The sequence below is a fragment of the Microtus oregoni genome, unplaced genomic scaffold, assembly GCF_018167655.1.
Source record: "Microtus oregoni isolate MIOR12 unplaced genomic scaffold, Mior012 000102F_ref0000329, whole genome shotgun sequence".
In the NCBI taxonomy this organism is placed as follows: Eukaryota; Metazoa; Chordata; class Mammalia; order Rodentia; family Cricetidae; genus Microtus; species Microtus oregoni.
The window spans coordinates 2,136,311-2,155,841 of NW_024544716.1; the positions used below are offsets into that span (position 1 = coordinate 2,136,311).

General features: G+C 46.9%; 1 protein-coding gene and 1 long non-coding RNA gene across 3 annotated transcripts in view; one reads left to right on the forward strand and one right to left on the reverse strand.

Moving 5' to 3' along the window:
• Window positions 1-19,531, forward strand: part of Znf536 (zinc finger protein 536) — a 452,253-nt gene that overhangs the window by 320,641 nt on the left and 112,081 nt on the right. The gene's annotated exons all lie outside the window — the stretch shown is intronic.
• On the reverse strand, window positions 1,137-4,159 carry LOC121443176. Its single transcript, XR_005973639.1, has 3 exons — window positions 3,900-4,159; window positions 3,657-3,790; window positions 1,137-1,250 (listed from the first exon to the last, which is right to left on the reverse strand). It is a non-coding gene; the product is annotated as an uncharacterized LOC121443176 (long non-coding RNA).

A 19,531-nucleotide genomic window follows, 5' to 3' on the forward strand; every position in this document is an offset into this window, starting at 1 on the left:
ATTTAGAAATCTTAATAAAGCCGAATCCAGTGGCCCCTGTGTTTTCCTTTTGTACGGTTCCCACAACTGTGTAGCTGTCCCAACTTGGATTTTACCGCAGGTGACCCTGGGAGACCTGTTGAGAATAAGATCGGTATACTAAGGTCACCTCCCGCTGGCTGCTGGGGGTGAGGGTGAAGGTCAGAAGCCAGGGCCTGCTGCTGTGATCGGGGCAGCGGAAGCAGGTGTCACTGGTGACAAAACATATGGCCTGCACTGCCCTTTGAGCCTGTGTGTCAGCCCCATCTGCCTCCTTCCTTTCCTGTTTCTGTCACCCTGTCACGTTTCCACTGGGATCTTCCTTCTCCCTAACTCACAGCCCTGGCTGGAGCATCTTGGGCGTCTGTTTCCATATTGTCACTTCTGCCTCTGTCTTCGCCTTCATGTGTCCCCTCTCTCACCTGCTTGCAAAGTAGACAACCATCTGCTCATTTCAGGTGTGGTGTGGTGTGTGGTGGCATCTCTGTTGTTTGCCTCCATTTCTGATGGTGTGGGCTACACAGCGGAATCTTGCTCATAGCAGCGAGGGTCTGAGACCCACACCATGCTCCTGAATCTACACTCTTCCTTCCATGGCTTGCTGCATGCAGGCAGGGGGATGGCTGCCTAGCAAGGTCTGGGATCCTAGAGCTCACACTGCCACTGATCCACAGAGAGGCTTAGACTCACGTGACCTAGTCCATTCCCTGAGTAAGGCTGGTACCCTTCCCAGTAGACAGTCAAGTGAGAGGAGCCGGCCCTTTCAGGAGCGGCCTGCTCTTTAGGAAAGTCTGTGCATTTTGCCTCAGTCTCCCCAACTGTCCGCTCTTCAGATTCAGGCTTTCAGGATACCTCTGAATTTTTCACAAATACCCTGATATGTTTCACAAAAGAGAATCTTGAAAAACAGCTCTCCAATTCAAGTAAGAAATAAAAACAAGACTCTCCAACTCTTCAGGCATTTATTGATCGCTTTTACTCTCTCCTTGATTCCAACACCCCGTCTCTCCCTATAAGGGAACATCACTCAAACAAAGCGTTAAGAAACTTCGATGGGCTGGATCTGTGGTTGTCGTGATAATTTGCGTCCTGGCTGAGGCCTTGTGTTCCAAGTCTTAGCCTGAATTACATATTTCCAGCGGCGTTACAAAGCCCTTAGAAAACAGGATTTATCATGGAAATGGTGACATGGCTTCACCCAGCCTGGAGTTCTTGGGGGCCGCAGTAATATACTACACAGAGAAATCAGATCATTAGTTGGTTATAAACAAAGGACAGAGGCAGTAAATTAGAAGAGGCATTTCGGCAGTTTCTTACGCATTTACGACAGCAAAATATGCAGCCCCATTTTATTCCTTGAGATAGTATTTAAGCATTTCAGATCTAACGTTCGTTTTCAGACATGGCCGCGCCGTGCATTTTGAAGCCTTGGCCATTCTCGATCTTCTGTAGTTTTATCCGTGGTATTTTCTTCCTTCTCTGTTGCTCATTAGAAAAATGTTAAAAATCCATTTTGGTCTGATTAATAATAAAGCTGATCACATGTAACCTAATTTTCATTCAGGGCTGCCCCTGTCTGTGGAGTCATATACAAAGTGACCTTTGAATCGCCAGTGGACTCATAAAGTACAATAAGCACCATTGTCCTGTCAAAAATTGAAGATGTTTTACATCATTACAAAATTTAATGTTCCATCTTTTCAAATGCACTCCTTTTCAAAGGCCACATTCCAATTGAAGCTCATTAAAATCAGACTCAAGTTTCCTGTGGTGGGGATGAGAGAGTTTCACAGGCTAGGGGAGGAAAATGGATCAGTCTTTTAAAACAGATATGGTTACACATGAGTTTTGAAAGGTACGGGGATGGGAGAGCCTCCACTAGCGGCCACAGTGAGGCTTTTGTACTGATAAAACCAATCACTGCCTCCCGGATCTTTTCCCCTCCCCCAGGCACACATATCCTGGATCCTATTTGTTTCTGAATGAATCAGTTTTCTAAATAAAATTGTTGTTTTAAAGCTCAGGGATGGAATCTGAAGAGGGTTTTTTTTTTTCTTGGTGGATGAGTTGGTAGGGGGTAAAAGCTGTAAAACCAGCCCAGCAATTTCATATATTTTAAAAAATATAATATATCTATGTTCCTCTGAGCTAGAGATGTGATATTTCCAAAAGTCACTGTAGGACTCTGGGGGAGTGGAAGAGTGGAATGGGAAGGCTGGCCACTTAAATGCTGCATTGCTCCCAGAAGTAGAGAGAACGTAGCTAAGACCTGTTTCAGTGGCCTAGTGGGGACCAGGGAAGATTTTTCAGGGCTCCCATCTCAAACTCTTTTTCTGAGTTTTTTGGTTTCTTGGCCAAAGATGTAATCGGGTTCTAGGTTTCGCTGGTTCATCCACCTCACATGGAGGGACTAGATTAACAGCGTTCTCCTCACTCTGTTCTCTGTGAGTGTAAAAGGCCCAGAAGACAAAGGCACACCCCCTCACACTTAGATAGATGAACATTTTCAAGGAACAGCTAGCTAGGTGGGACACACCTGTAACCTGTGCTCACAGGGAGGAAAAGGTCTTTGAGTTCAAGGTCAACCTAGGCAGCATAACTAAGTCCTTTCTGAAAATAAATAAATACATAAGGATAAAATCAGGGCTGGAGAGATGGTTTAGTGCTGGCTGCTCTTATGGAGGACCTGGTTCAGTTGTGAGCACCCACATTGGGCAGCCCACAGCCATCTGTAACTCCAGTTCCACTGACCCCCCCCCCATGCCCTCTTCTGGCCTCTCTGGGCACTGCATGCCGGTGCTTCACATACAGACAAGCAGGCACACACATACAAATATAAAATAAATTAAACCAGAAGAAATGTCAACTCTGGAAATTGCCTGCTTCCAAGCTCAGGAATCAATAACTCGTGACCTGACACTTTACATTAGGGAATAAACTTTATTATATTAATTATAATATATTAATAAAAATGGAGTTTTGCCATTTTTTTTCATGAGCTACAGAGAAGGAAGAAAATACCAGAAATAAAAACTACAGCAGGCCAGGAATGGCAAAGGCTTCAAAATGCACCATGACCACATCTGAAGATGTGTGTTTGATCTGAAATACTATCTCAAGGGAAGGAATGTGAGTTCCACCTGCCAGACAAGTGTATCATTCACTCGACTCTGGCACTCTGTCAGGAGCGGGCTGCCTGGGTCTGGCTGGCTCATCTGTGCCAAGCTCCAGCGGTATTGAGAACTCAGTAGAAGTGACATTGCCACCCAGTTGTGCCTTTTGTAGCTGTGTGACCTGGTGTAGGTCACCTATCTCTGCTGGGCATCAGAACCTTCCAAGGGCAATGGTGCAGGTGCTCCCTGACTTCTGCTAAAATTGCATCCCCATAAACCCATAGTATGTTAAAAATGTCATGGAGAGTGGGGTGTGGTGCCACAGACTTGTAACATACCTGCTATTTGGGAGGCCAAGGTAAGAGGACAGTAAGCTTAAGGGCTGTCTAGGTAACTTAATAAGACCCTAAGTTAAAATAAGACAAAAAATAACCCTGCTTGCATAGCTCAGGAGTAGAGAATGCTTTGCATACCTCTAAATCCATTTTAGGGAATGGGAGTGTGGCTGGGTAGTGGAGTGCCTACCTAGAATCCCCGAATGAGGGGCTCAGATGTGATTCAATGGTAGAGCCCCTGCCTAGAATCCCCCAGTGGAGGGCCTGTGGCTGTGGCTCAGTGATAGGCTGCTTGCCTGGAATGAATAAGGCCCTGGGTTCAATCTGTAGGACCAGAGAAAAAGAAAGATGAATATTATTGAAATACATTTCATAAATATAGCTGTTATTCATCTTCTTCACCACTGTGGCAAACACTGATATAGCAACTTACACGGAAAAGAAGGTGTATTTGTGTTCATGAGTTCGGACGCTCACTCCACTTTGGAGGATAGGGCATGGCAGAGCTGAACAGTTCACATCATGGCAACCAGGAACTCCATCCTCTGTTCCATCCATCGTTCTTCTATTGTCTGTGCCTCTGGCCCATTGGGTGGCACTGCCCACATTCAGGGTGAGTCTCCCCCACTCAGACGATCCTCTTCGGAGGACACATCTTCACAGGCGTCTCCTGAGGTGTGCCTCAACCACTTAGCTCATTCCAAACACTGTGAAGCTGACAGGGAAGATCAACAGTAATCATACCTCAAAGTGTGCCCAAAGTGCTGACATTAGGCTACAGCTGGGCCTGAGCTGTGAATGCCAAGCCTGTGTTACGACAGAGGCCTAGACAGTTGTGGTGGTGTGTTGAGTGTCTGAGATTTGTTGCTTCCTCTTCATGACTGCATGACTGATCAGAAACTAAGGTCTTTCCTCTCAAGACACTGTCAGAAGCAGAGTGCTAGCCACACACACACGTGATCAAAATTCATAGTGGAAGATTCAACTGCTGGAGCTCTTGCTTATGTATGATTATAGATTTCAGAAATGTTATATTGAACCATCATACATCATGGGACATCTGAAGTATGGACTTGGCATGACTGTATAAGATTATGTATATTAAGGGTTTAGCCCCCTATCTGGGACATATTTCTCTACCTCAGCCTGTGGTTGAAGTGATATTAGTTGTAACTAATCCAGAAAACCAACAGCTAACTTACCTCCTTAGTGAATATTAGCTTGGCTAGAGAGCTAAAGCAGTGGTTAGCCCCTCATCCAGTAACCAGCATTTAGCATAGGGTGGTTATAATAGAGATGTAGCAGTTAGCTACTACTGTGTAACAAGTACCCCCAAACTAAGTAGTTAAAATAACAGAAATTTATTCCCATCCTCCAAAACACATGGGTTAGTGGGTGAGTCTGCAGATCCAAACTGGGCTCAGCTGACTTTAATTGGATTTATTCATGCCTCTGTTGGTAACTAGAAGGTCAATGGAACTGGTTGGCCTAGGGCGGCTGTGGCTGGGGATGAATAGTCCTGTACCATGTGGCCCCTCATCCTCCAGAAGGTTATCCTGCAATAGTTCTCATCTCAGAAGCTCCTTCAAGAGAATCAATAAGAATGCCTGAGCTCCATTGTGTTTGTATTGTTAACTACCCTCCTATTGGCCAAAATCGCACAGCCACCCCTGGGTCCGGTGAGAGAAGGGACTAATAAAGGGCATGTGTGGAGAGAGGCATGGAGCTTCGAGTCGCCTGCATAGTGAGCATCACTCTCCACATCCCCAAAGCTGTAGTCATGGCTGAGGAGAGGGCTCAGCAGGCAAGAGTACTCGCTGTGTAAGGATGAAATCAAATCACTAGCACCCACGTTTATATTCATGCTTCAGTTCCTACAGTTAGTCAATGATGACCTGGGTTCTCTTAGTAGTGTTTTCTTTGACTGACCTCGGGGAAGCCTCTGTTTCTCCCGGGGGCCATGACAAGGTGGCACTAGGTTATCCCAGGGGCCCCAACAACATTGACCATGCAGGAACTATTGGAAGGAGATTCATTTCACAGAGAATTGTTAAGGCAGAGGGGAGTGTCGAGGGAGGGGTATCAACACAAGTTGGCACGACAGTGGGTGCTGGTGTGGGGAAAATGGGACTCAGTGGATCCTGAAGACCCCAAAAGTGACCCGAGGGTTGACTGCAGTGGTGGGGAGTCTCGAGAAAAGAGGAGTCAACACACTGCTCTGCACAGTGGTTTCCTCTGAGATGCAATGGAGACTGGGTGTAGTGTGTACCTGCATGCTTCATGTCCTGCTACAGCTCATCCCACATCCCAAGGAACAGGCTGTACACGGAGCTCACAGGAACGGGGCTGGGAGCAAGTCTGTTCCCCAGGCAGAACTTTGAGATGCAGCCCACACATGTACGCAAGAGGTTCCCAACAGGTAAAGGAACTCTAGTCTGCCACTCCATCAGGGGTCCAGCCAGACAACACCGTTTAGCTCCTGCGTTATTTACACTCAGTCCCTCCCCTATGAGGGATCTGTGGTAAGAAAGCTGCCAGCGAAGGTGCTGTGTGATCGGGCTGGGTGTGATGAAAATGTGTCTCCTGCTATCTCCTGCCAGTGGGATTGTTTTTTCCTGTAGTGTTAACTTTACCGGTGATGAAATAAAAGTGTGTTAATGTCTCTGCATGTGGATATCCATTTATGCAAAGTGAAGTTCCAGGAAAGCCTTGCAGCTTGTCGTGGGCCAGCCCATGACCAGCTTTCTTTTCCTGTTTTATGAAACCATTTCTGGTCCACACAGGTAATGTTCTGAGTGCTCACACCCTTCAGCATACACCTTGTAGATACTTGTATCTGGGGGATGGTGTTATTCTTTACTGCCTGAGGCCATCTTTTCATTTAGATCAAAATTACCTATTGCAGCTTGGATAGGATATATCTTCCCACAAAGGTGCATGAACTGAACGTTTGGTGCCCAGCTGGTGGATGCAGTCCTTGGGCGGTGAATGGATCAGGGAGGCTCCTCCTTCCTCAAAGGATTAAGCCATTGATGGAGCAATGATCTGATGGCCTTACTGCAAAGCAGCAGGAACCAGGAGACAGAGGGCAGGTGCTTGACAAGATTGCCTATTGGTGGCAACTCGAGAGCACTAATTTGGGCGCCGACAGTCAGTAGATCCTAAGAATATTAATTGGGAATTTGGAAGAAGCCTCCTTGTTCACAAGAACTATTTAGCCCAGGGTGGAATGGGTGTTACCAAGCCTTCCATGAATCTAGAATCAACATATTACCCACCCCAAGCTAACCACAGCCTCTCTGTCGTAAGCAGTCCACTTTCATTGCTAACTATGTTACGCTCTTCTCATCTGCACTGGGGCACTGTCCTGTCTCCCGTGAGATGCAGACTACTCTAGATTCACTTCCTGTGTTCTCCCCCCCCCCCCCCCGCCATGCCATCTTCCAACACCTATGTGGAGCCTCACATCCCCCAGTGAGCCTTTTATGATGAATCTAGGTAAACTGAACTTCCTCTCTATAGATGACTTACAAAGGTTCTCTGATCTGCAGGACACTGCTCGACAGCACAAACGTCAACATTAGCATTTGCAGCCATACAGAGTGTGGGAAGTGCTTGGGCTGTGGTCACCATTTATTCGAGAAGTAGGCACTGGGCTCCCTCATAGTAGTCAGCAGGACAAGATCCCACACCCTCAACATGCTTGTGTCTTTGTGGGTCTTGAATTTAGTTAGCTTGGAGTCCAGCATTCCTGGACATGTCTTGTAATAATAGCAACATGCCTTGGGGCGATTGTTAAAATCTTTTCAAGACTGAGTTAAATGCTACATAACAGGGTTATTCCGAGGGAGAAACAAGACTCAAATGCACTGACCCAGCATTGTGCTCAAGTTCAGTCAGCTTGACCATGCCCTACTTGGCTCGGTTCTGTCCCTGGGTACAAAAGATTCTGTCAGGTAGGGAGGCTGCTCGTCTATAGAGATGGGAAGGAAGTTGGGCCCTCCACAGCTGGGATTTGGTAGGGCATGGGAGGAGAGGACCCCTCACCTCACATCCTGTAGTGTACTCGTGGTCACACAGGACTTTCCAAGCTCCTGACTCTGACGTTTCAGGACTGAAACTGAAATTCAGAACCAACTGCACAGACATGGCTGAGAAGAATAACTGGGAAAAAAACCTCCTTCCCCACACACCTTTGAGAGGCTACAGCTAGCTCAAGGTGTGAATCAATGCTAACAGTGCTTATTCTGCAGGCAGGAAGACCCGGGTTCAATGCCCAACATCACAAAAAAACAAACCCAAATAGACAGCAAACCACTTTTGATTATCAATCCAAGAAACCACCCAGTTCCCATGCTTTCTCTTCCTGTCACTTGGCACCATTTCAAGGACTAAGTATCACCTGTAGAAAAGCTCTCCTGGCCAGCCACCTTCTAGAGGACAGTCATAAACTGGTGAGTTATTTGCAGTCCCCCAAGAAACAACTGTGCCTTCTGGAAATCAATTCTATTTGAACACAGCTGGCCTGCTTTTCTCCTCCCTGTAAAATACTGTGTGGATGAAGAGGACCCTGGGTGTCTCCTCAGCATTTCATATGCAGTATTATAGTCCAAGGGACATTTGTCAACATTATATAATAATCTATGATCAAAACACTAAATCCTGTCAACTCCCAGAGTCACCTGCACTCTAACTTTACAACTGAAACTCATTTAAAAGTAAATGAAAGTCACACGGATGAGATTCAATTAAAATTAATTTAAGGTATGGAAAAAAATGATTCACCGTGATATAAATCTGCACACTGTTATTGCCTACTGTATCTTATCCTATGTGGGGCTCTCCCACAACAACAGGGCAGGCTTACAGCTAGCGAAGGGCACACCGTGTGCAAACCATGGGTGCTGGGCCATGTGTGTCTTGGGAAAGGTTTTGTGGAGCTGGTAATCAAATTTAGGTCTTGTTTTGTAGGCAAGAGTTCTACCATCGACACCCACACTCATAGGCCTTGACTTTGTGAGGTAGGGTCTCACATAGACCTCGAACTCCTGACTCTTCTTCCTCTGTCTCCTGTATGCTAAGATTGCAGGTGCTTGCTTCTACACCCAGGCTTGAGAAAAGAGCGGAAGGGGCAGAGGGTATGTTTTTGTTTTTAGTCTTTGCCCCCTTGCTAATCCTGAAGCATCCATCCATTTCTATCAGCCCTAGTTTTCTGGACAGAGACGTAACAGAAATCCAATTTAAAATCTTTCTTTCTTTTTTTTTCTTTCCAACTTTTGAGTATGCATGCAATTTCTCCTGATAGCAGGATCTCAGCAGAGAAATTAACTTCAATAATCTATGGATTACAAGACGTATCGAGCCTTCAAAGCAACCCAGTGTTAGATCTATTCTCAGAAGAGTTTAAATGACATTAATAGTTAACAAGTGATGGGATGCATTTTCCCAGCGCAGTCAGGATCTGTGGGTGCCTCCTACCCACCCACCCCACCCCCATTTTCCAGGCCTTTCAGTTATGACAAGTGGCTTCTTCTCCACTTCCTGTGTGGCTCCTCAGGCGCTCACCTTCAGGGATGCCTGGCCTCAGTTTCCGGGCTCAGTAGCCATAGCAGGCACAAGGTGATAAGAGAGGACTTCTTCACTGTCCTGGGAAGCACCTCCCACATCCTGTTACTCACACCCTTGATTGTTGATTGTGCTATTGGTTTTCAACTTGGTACCCTTTAGGTTGTATCCCCTGAAAGAATTACTAAGCTCATGTCTGCAGGGATCAAATTGTATAGGATAGCTCCAGCTCAGCTCTCTTCACCAGCTTGTTCCCCAAGAACCTTGCAGCCTGAAGCCGCACCAGGCCTGAGGATCATGAGGTTAAGTTGAAGCTGGTTCTCTAATTGTAACTTACCACCCTAGGTGGGTGCCTGCGTGGCCTCACCACAGGCGGCTCTTCTACTCATGGTACCCAGCTTCTTCCTGTGGGAGTCCCAGCTCACTCTCCTAGGCCCCAGCTGCAAAGTGCATTCAATCTTCATCCAATTGCAACACGTGGCTTCCCTGGGAGCTCCCTCCAGCAGCAGCTGTGCCTTGAATCACAGTTGCACCTGCTGGGTTGGAGGTCAAATTGCTTAGCCTGCGATCTTTACCAGCTCATGTGGTACAGCGGTTGGGGGCCGTTCAGGCGGAGAGCAAGCCCTTAAGCAGAACAAGCAGGGAGTGCTGGTTCCCGCACCCGGGCGCCACTCACTGTGCAGTGACATGCCAGATGCAGCCTCTAGGCAGGGTTCTCTTCAGTGTGTCATCACGACCGCCTGGAAGAAGCCGGTGTCCTGGTCTCAGTGATCTTCCACAGGATCGAGGTGTCATTTGTATAGCTTTGGGTACCCACTTGAATTAAAGATCCATAGAGGGGTTCAGCCCAAGGAGGCAACAAGAGTATATGAGTTCTGGGGTCACAGGAGAGAGCGCAGCTTTCCCGTGGGGGTACAGGCTACTCACTGCCACTGGAAGCCACTATCTGTCTTGGGAAATACAGCTCTCTCTCTCTCCATTCTTTTCTCTCCTCCTCTTCTTTTTTTTTTTTCTGATTAAAACACCAAAGAAAACAGCAGCCCAGCGCCTCTCTGTCTTAACACCTCTCCACCGTCTGCTAATCACAATTTTTAACCTAGAGGGAGAAGGTCTTAGGCCTGGAGCCTTTTCAGGCGCTTGACTCCAGCTGGAATTTAATAACACTTTTCTGTTTCATTGTTTCGTTGCTGTGACTGTTTTCTAATTATGTCAAGTAGCACTGGGTTTCCACTTATGGTTCTGATATAAAGCTTTCTTTCAGAATAAATTTCGTAAAAAGTAATAAGGGCGCGCGTGTTTCTAAGGGGGAGGGAATGGCGGCCCAGTGATGGAGAACATGGTTAGGTCAGGCACGGCACAGGGCCGCAATCCTGAGCTTCTCGGGGCTGAGGCAGGAGGATCACACATTCCAGGTCTGACTGGACTGCAGAGTACATTCAAGGCTAGCTTGTGTGTTAGTGAGAACTTGCCTCAGAAAAGAAAGTGCGGTGTGGGGGACGGTGATGGGGTCATAGTTCAGTGAGACAGCGCTTGTCTAGAATCAGCGAGAAGCTGAGAACACAGCTCAGATGTAGAGCAACACCTGCCTACATGTGTGCAGCCCCGAGTTTCATTCACAGTACAGGCGAAGGGAAGGAGGAAGGGAGGGAAAAACGGAGGGAAGGACGGAGGGAGGGAGGGAGGGACAGTTGATTTCCAGAGTCACAGGAACATCATGAAGGAAGCAGAATAGCTTACTAGCATAATTTGAAAATTCTGCAGTAGAAGGTTTAGCCAAAGCTAGCCTTTCTGGGAGTTTTCTGAGGGCAGATGTTGTGGTGGAATGGGGGAGTATCTGTGAATATGTCCAAAAATCTCTGAGACCTGAGAACTGGGTCCAGAGGTAAGGAGAGGGCACTAAATTGAGATTCAGCTTGAGAGACTCGAGACAGTCTCCTCTTCTGTCCACCAGACCTGGGCAGCCTTGATGTGAACACTTCACAGGCTCCTTTATCTGGCATACCTGGGCCTCCATGCCCTCCATAGATGGCAGAATACTCCCATTTCCTCATTCCGACTGATGTGTGGTCAGAGGACGCACATGGTGGCCTCATTGCCAAGGTTGTTCTCCCTGAGGGCCCTGGATATGGGAGGCCTGGTGTCTGGGGCAAAGGAGAGAGTGGGAACATGCCATGTCTTGGTTTTCTTGGCCCTTGGAGCCTGGCCCTGACATCGTGGCTTCGGGAGGATCTGATGATTTTTCTTTGCTTTGGTACTGTCTTGAGAAACAGAATCCCATGGAGGATTTTAACCCCTCTGCCCAGGCATGCATCATCAGCTTGTGTTGTGTTCTCCTGTGCATTGGCATAGATGGCTGGAGATGCACGTCCTTATCCTGAACAGCTCAGCCTCAGGAGGGCTTGAGACAGGGCTCTCACAGTCTTGTCTGTATACTGATCAGTGTCTCCAGATAACCCTTTTCCTGGGCTACTCTCCAAGCTGCAGAGCGAGAACTTAGGTCTGTCAGAAAACCTTAATTCTCCAATTTGTCTTCCCACTTCCCCTTCCTTACCCATATTCTCTTCCCTTCCTTTTCTTTTCCTCCCCAGACAGGGCTTAGATTTGTATCCCAGCAGGCTGGGCTCAAACCCTCTACCCTGCAGCATCCCCCACTCCAGGGCCTGCACGCAGATACTCCTGGTGTTTGTAAGAAACCATTTTCTATTGCTGACTTATCAAGAGCATTTCTTTGACATCCAACTGAGGGGAGACTAACCATTGGGAAGAGTGGCTGCTAAAAACTGGTTTAATTTGGAAAGCAGGGAAAAACCAAGGGTTTCAGGTGTGTCCTGAGTTATTCGGTTCCTGGTATGCATGGATAAGGAGTGCTTCCCAGATAGATGGGTCTCTGACAGCTGGACGAAAAGATTCCAAAGAGCCTGACAGAGGCAAAGACAAACGGCTTTCGTTCATTGGTGGAGAAGAATTTAGATCCAAAGCAACCGAGGCCCTTCCTAGTGGCAGAGGCTCCCATTGCTGACATGCCCTCGCTGCCTGCCCTCGTGAAGAATGCTGCTGCTGTCTTTCTCCCATGTCCTCTCTCAACTACCTGCTCTACTGTGCCTCACTGATGCCTGCGTCTGAATCACAGACGCCTTGGACAGGCATTTGAGAAGAGAAAATAGTATACAGAGGGCTTTTGATCACAGTCATTTTATTACAACACACAAGAAACACCTCCCTCAGAGCAGGGCTCCACCCTTGAGAGGATCTTTTCCAAGGTAATAAAGTGGCCTTGGAAAACTTTCCAGAGCTTAGGGCTCACTCACTGAGCAGCTACGGATGCATCCAGCACCTCAGAAATCATTTGAATATTTATAAATTTAAGTATTTATTTTCATATTAAAATTAAAGCTCTATTGTCTTGCAACTAACCTGCCTTGTTCTGCCACTCCAAAACAAAACCTTCTCCAGTGTGATAACCTTTATTTATAGATGGCAATAAGCATATTTAGAAATATTATTATTCATGACCCTTGCACTAAATATCATAATCAGAATACAGATGTGCAGGGTAATTGCCATGCACAAGTCACTATGCATCAAATTCTTGCAAAGCAAAAATAGCATCCCTTTTGGGATAAATTATCCATTGGTGGTGCATAAAGGTATCAGGGTGGCACCAAGGATTTCTAACAGTGGAACACAGAGAGGCTGTTTAAATCAAGGGATACCCGGTGTCCGGGACATTTTCCATTTATCTACTTCCTGCATATTTAAACAGTTTCTTTGCCGGACCCACTTTTAGGACGTGGCATGGAAATAGGGTGAGTAGGGAGGCAGCTGTATATCAAGAGTGTGTAGCTGGATCAAGGCTTCTGTGCTGGTTTATTGTCATTGTCAACTTGTGCACCCTAAAGTCACCTGAGAGGAGGCCATGTCTGTGAGAGATTGTCCTTTTAATTGATGACCCCTGTGGGGATGGTCCAGCACACTATGGGTGACACCATCTGTGATTAGGTGAGTCTGGGCTGTATGAGAGAGATAGCTGAGGGCTTGGAAAGATGGCGTAGCCACTAACAGCACTGACTGACCTTGCAGAGGACACAGATTTGGTTCCCAGCACCTACATGGCAGGTCACAACTCTCTGTAATTCCAGTTCCAGATTATCTGATTCCCTCATCTGGTCTCTTTGGGCATGTACCTGGTGTATGTATGTGTGTGTATTATATATGTAGCAAAATACTTGTATGCATAAAATAAAACAATAGATAAATATTAAGAAATAATAAAGCCTATACAAACCAGCCAGGGGGCAAGCTACTCAGCAGCTTCCTGGTTTCTGCTTCATCTCCTGTCTGGACTTCCCTCAGTGACGGACTGTGACCTGGAAGTGTAAGCTGAAATAAACCCTGGCCTCCTTCAAGCTGCTTTCAGTCACAGCGCTTGTCATTGCAACAGGAAACAGACTAAGACGGTTTCCTGTGACCCCAGCCCTCTCTTTGAATATCTTTTTACCTCGTCAGAGGAAGGATGCTGATTTCCAGATAAGCACCATGCTCAGGCTTGGTTCACTAATTGACTGAACAAGACGCAGTCACACTTTACAGTCCCCTCCGTAATGGATTTTCATGTTTGTGAGTCCTAACTGGCTGTGGAAATAGAAAGCAAATGTCTCATAATCACAAATACCTTTTGGTTCTTTCTTTTTTTTTTTTCTAAACTCAAAGAGTAAATCAACTCTTACCCTCCAATTTACCACCAAGTTCATGGTTATAGAAGGATGATAAATGATCGGACGATGGACATATCCACCGTGTTACCGTTTGCTGAATTCGTACAAGTGATTGCTGGATATAACACATTTCTCAGTTAGGTGTTACATGAATAATTGGTATATTAAAGAAAGTGTGAAATAAACAGGTATAAAGCCTGCAGCGCATTTATTATTTGCTGAGGGTTTCCACCTTGTGCCATTTAGAAGCCATCGTCAAGTTCAACCTCCTTTCCGTGTTGCTGGAACAGAACCCTCATTAAACCTGTTGTAAAAGATCCTTTTGTGCAAATACTCTGGGTGTTCATAACAGCAACCGTTGGCTCAGGGATGAGACACTGCTTCAAAACCACGAGACCTCAAGCGGGTCCAAGGTACTGCATCTCTAGCGAGAGGTCATGGTGCTCATCACAGCTCTACTGGGGCAGGAGCTGACCAGTGTGTTCTTCCATCCCCTTATCCTGCAGCTCTCCCCTCCTCTATGCTGCATCCTCCTGCTTCATATCAGGTCCTCTCCCCAGCTCTCAATGACCTTTGGTCAGTCTCTTTGGTCTTGAGAGCCAAGGTCTTCCCATCTGCTTGGTCCTCTGATGATTTGGAAGGAATGACATAATTAGATAGATTGAAGCTTCCGGAGTTCAAACAACCCAGACTCTAGGAAGGAAGAGAAGAGGAAGGCAGGGGATTTAGAAAGAGGTGGAGGAGGAGAGAGAGGAAGAGGAGGCGAGGACAGAAAGAAGAGGCAGAAGAAGTACCTGGACTTAATGGGATCATCAAGTATCCTTGGAGAAGAACCAGTCAGTTTTATCCCTGTCCCCTCTGCTCAGTGTTAAATGACTTTCTATTGCTAAAACCAAATGTTTCCAAACAGTCAGACAGAATGAAGCCATGGTACTAAGGTGAGGCAAATTTTGTAGAAAGCATCAAATATCCAAGTTGTCTTAATGGTGCTACACTGTTCTGTTTCCTGGGAAGGGCAGTCACTATGTGCCATTATGCCTATGCTAGACAGCTGCTGTGCCCACGCCTCATCGTCCCCATGCTACCAGCATCTGTGATGTCTGACCAACAGCCAGGTGCTCTGCACTGGGGACAGCTGCAAAAAGTGGGGCCTTTATCTGCTGATCTCAGGGGCTGCCTGCAGGATGATGGCTGGAGATAGGATATGAGATATGAGCCTTCTCAGGCTCACCCCTGCCTGCCCCCTTCCTTCTTCCCTTCCTCCCTCACTGGCTGCTGTCTTTTTTTTTTTTTTGCATAACCAGTAGCAAATTGCTGGACTCTCTGCATGACATTGACTATGACGGATTAAATGGCTGATTTGACCAGATCATTAGACCTCTGTCCCCAGGATGCCAGTGGAGCCTGCTGGAGAGAGCAGGAGTACACTCAGGGCTTTCTGGCTTGGTGATCCTGCTTTCCTTGAAGGAGACATTGAGCTAGCCTGGCCTTCTCCCCCTTCTCCACTTTTTAAAATCCTGACTCCCACCAAAAGAGACACCATAACTCAGAATTCATATCTGAATATGAATTCAGATATGAATTCTGTGAAACCAAAGCCAGTCTTGGAGTTGGCATGCCTCAGAGGAGCAGAGGAGGAGGGCTGGGGATAGGATTGAGACATGGAACTGCAAGCATTCCCTAACTGCTTCCAGGAATCCTCTTACCTTGACACCCCACGTTGCACCCCAGAAATGGCTTACACATATGTGCAGCATTACTGGTGGCCTGTTGATCCTCCAGAATGAGGCTACACCCCACAAAATGCTTTCTGCTTGGTTAGAGCATCCCAGGAAACAGCCTTGATGTAGTTCCCAGAGGGTGGTAGTCGGGAAACCAGAGCCCCTAGACTCCATGGCAAAGGACCAGTCCATCAGGAGAGTTTGGTCTGTCTGGCTTCTGTGCTTGCTCCTCTGTGAATTAACCTCTGACCTCAGTTTCTTCATGGGTAGAGGAGGGACTGGGCTCGGCTGCATCACCCTCCACCCCTGGGGGGTTGGGGATAGTAGTGACATTCTGCATTCTAAGATGCACTGTTGTTATTTGTTCTTCCTAGTTCAGGTACCCTCTGCAGTTTCTCAGTGGTTTTCTAGATGGTTCTTTCAGAATTCTCAGTCTGCAGGGCATCGTTGGCTTACCGGATGCTGGTGGGGCATATTCAGGGTCCTACACCCACTCTTCATTGTCCTCCCCACATCCCTGTCTCCAAATCTCTTGGGGGAGTACAGCCATCTCTTCACAGTGAGCACGATCCTCTGAATGAGGTGTGGTCAGTAAAGAGCAGTCACCTGAGGCTCAGGAGATGGAGAAGGACAAAATGAGACCCCATTAAAAGGGATGGTGGGATGAAGAGAAAAAGGGGCCATCTCCACAGGATGCCCACCCCATCCCATTCCCTGCTCCAGGGCTCAGAGCATCCCAGAGGGCTTTGTGCCCTTCTGTGACCATGAGCTATTTCCTCTCAGGACCAAAGCAGAGATCATCTGCTCCTCCTTCTTACAGACCTAATGCTGCGGAGCTATTTTAGGCAACCATTTAAATAAAAGCCTATTTGACTAAGAAGCACAATATATTCCAAAGAATGACGGCAAAAGGGCAGAGCCTGGAAAGGAAAAAGAGAAAAAAAGAGAGAGAGATAGACGGGGAGAGAGAGAGAGAGAGAGAGAGAGAGAGAGAGGATAGAAAGGGAGAGAGAGAGGATAGAAAGGGAGGGAGGGAGAGAGAGAGAGAGAGAGAGAGAGAGAGAGAGAGAGAACAAGAAAATGCAAGCTATTCATTTTTCCTTTGTACTTTGTAATAAAAGAAACTCTCTGGCTGCTTCAAGTGACACATTAAAAGATGTATGTATCGTGGCTTTTAAAAACACAATTAGATAACACCTTGTCAAATACTTATATTCTTTGTTGACAGCCTGGAGCGCAGTCACAATCGCGGCACAGCCATGGGGGCAGGTGTCTCCCTGTGACACGCTGGCAGCCGAGTCAGCCATTTCTCAGAAATGCTAGTGTTTACCACTTTAATCATCAATCCGCATCTAGTCACAACAATAAGTCAGAAGGAGCATTAAATTATACTTGTTCAGCCCTGATGAGTTTGAACTGTTTTGCTGAAATTAACTGAAGTAATTATCTATTTTTCTAAAGCTGCAAAAAGAAAAAAAAAGTAGCAGTGTTCTGAGGGAGGAAAAGAGGCTTCACAAAGTGGTGGGCCACACAATATTAAAGGAAACTTGCTTTTTTTTTCCCTTTTTCTTTTTGGGTCTGGTGGCCACATAGGTTATACGAGGCTGCGAGATGAAGCAGCTGCCGTATGCTATGGTGTTTCCTAGCTGGGAACAACAAAAACAAAACAAAAAATCCTTTGTAGAAGAAGCCTGTGAGTGAGTGGTCTTCTCTCCATCCACTTGGTTTGGCCTTCTGGGAAACCCCATTGCATTCTGGGGCCATTTCTGCTTGCAATTCAGAAGATGACCATTCAAGAGCTTAACTCTCTAGAGCTGGCTGGAACTTTTCTTTGGTGTCTTTCCTTTCCTTCTGAATTTTTAGTGTGTGTGTGTGTGTGTGTGTGTGTGTGTGTGTGTGTGTAAGTACTTGAAGGCTAAAAGAGAGCATCAGATCCTACATTTAGGCTTGGGTGCTGTCAACTGAACTAGGGGTCTCTAGAAGATCAGCAAGCACTCTTAACTGCAGAGCCATCTTTCCAATCCCTTTGTGGTTTATAGTAATCTCTATGTAGACCAGGCTGGCCTCAAACTCACATAAACCCTCCTCCCTGCCTCTGCCTCCTGAGTACTGGGGTTAAAGGCGTGCACTACCACACCTGGCCTCTCTATGATTTCTTAATATGTTAAATTTGCTTAGCTGATCAGCATGGGTATTTAGTCTCGGCAGCCCCCATTCCTGGACCACTAGGGGCACATTAGCCACCAAAGTGTTAGAGCTGTGTCTCAGAGTTCAAGGTTCATGGCCCCACTGACCTCTTTGCTATAGTCTGAGCAGAAGGCCAATTTGCTGCCCCTTTTAGGTCCTCTCTTTCCATGCTGACATCATCACACAGGATTTTGTCAGTTGCTGTGATAGGGTTCTGCAGGCTTTGAATCATACAGATGACACAGGCTTAAATAGCACGCGTGTCCCATCCTAGACAATGGATCCAATGGCACTGAGCTGGCAGTTATTGTGACATGAAAGATGAATGTTTACGAATGGATGGGGTGAAGGTGACAGCCTACATAGGTGACCGCTCTAGTGAGGTCTGCTCTGACACAATAAGAGGCTTTCTCGGCTCACTGCATTTGGGGCCCAAAGAGTGGTCCTCGTATCCGCTCTGTTCTGCCGAGAGAGGCTGGCACACCATGGTACAAACACATGTCTAAGTCAACTGAAAGCTCAGATCCTGAGTGGAGGTGGGGGGAAGGATGGGTGGACACCCACAGTCCTTTCCCAAGGACATGCCCATGCCCTGATGACTTAACTTCTTCCCATCAGCACCTCTTCAGGTTTCTACTGTTTCTCAATAGTCCCACCCTGGAGAGAAAGTCTTTAACACATGGGCTTGAAGGGGACGTTCAACATCCAAAGCACAGGGGTGATCCTCAGAAAAGTCCTGCTCTGTGGCACACACAGGATGTAACATGTAGTTAAGGGATTTTATGCAGGCGTCAGATACTGCAACCAAACCCCAGTTCTCATGCTTGGTAGCTGTGTGCGCCCAGGTGGTTGATGCCCTGAATTCTAAATCAATCATCCCACGAGCCGCACAAGAGTGTGTTCAGAGTGAGTCACCTATAGCACAGCTACTGTGTTTGATGTGCACATAGTCCTGACCTGGAGGACTCTGAACGCCCTAAGCTGGAGCTCTGTGGTTGGGCCTTTAGGAAGCCCAAGGACCTCAGTGTCCACTGGCTGTTGGGGCTCCCCCTGCCTGATTACAGGAGCTTCCAATAATTGTGACCCTCCCCGTCTTGACAACAAAGGAAAGCACGGTTACAAGTGTTCATGTGAGGATAAGTGGGCAGGGACCTGGACACCCCCAGGACCCTCCCATCTACCAGTCACATGATTCAGTTCCCAGGAGACCATACCTAAGAGCCACCACTGTCTGACATTTCAGAAACCTGGAAATTCAACTTTTTTTTTTTAATGTTCTGAGTAGTTAAGGCTAAATTAAAGCCGAACAAATGGCAAGGCAACAGGGAGGGAGAACGAGGTGTAACTGCTTCTCCATCCTGTCAGACCATGTCTTCCCATGGGAGATTGCTCACTCTGCTGAGTCTGGGGATGGGTGCACGTAGACAGTGACCTCCCCCAACTGGAATATTGCTTTTGAGGGTTTATTCTAATAAGACAACAAAACTCTAATTGAAGTTCTAATTTACGAAGAGTATGTTCTGAGCTCGAGAGACGGCTCAGTAGCTAAGAACCCTTACTGCTCTTCAGGAGGACGGAGTTGGTTCAGCTCCCACCACTCCCACTGGGTGGCTCACAACCTGTCATAACTCCGGCTGCAGAGGGTCTGACACTTTCTTCTACCCTCTTCAGCACCCATGCCCACATTGCATACATGCACAAAGACATACACACATACAGGCAAATAAACATGAATGAGTATGTTTTATGATTAAACTTAAAGACAGCCATGGTTTGTCCCTTTGTTGACTAGTCAACTTTTCCAGAAAAAAATCCATTCCCTCTTTCTCCCTCCATCCCTGTTCCTCTCATCCCTTATCCTCTCAGCCAGCCTTTGC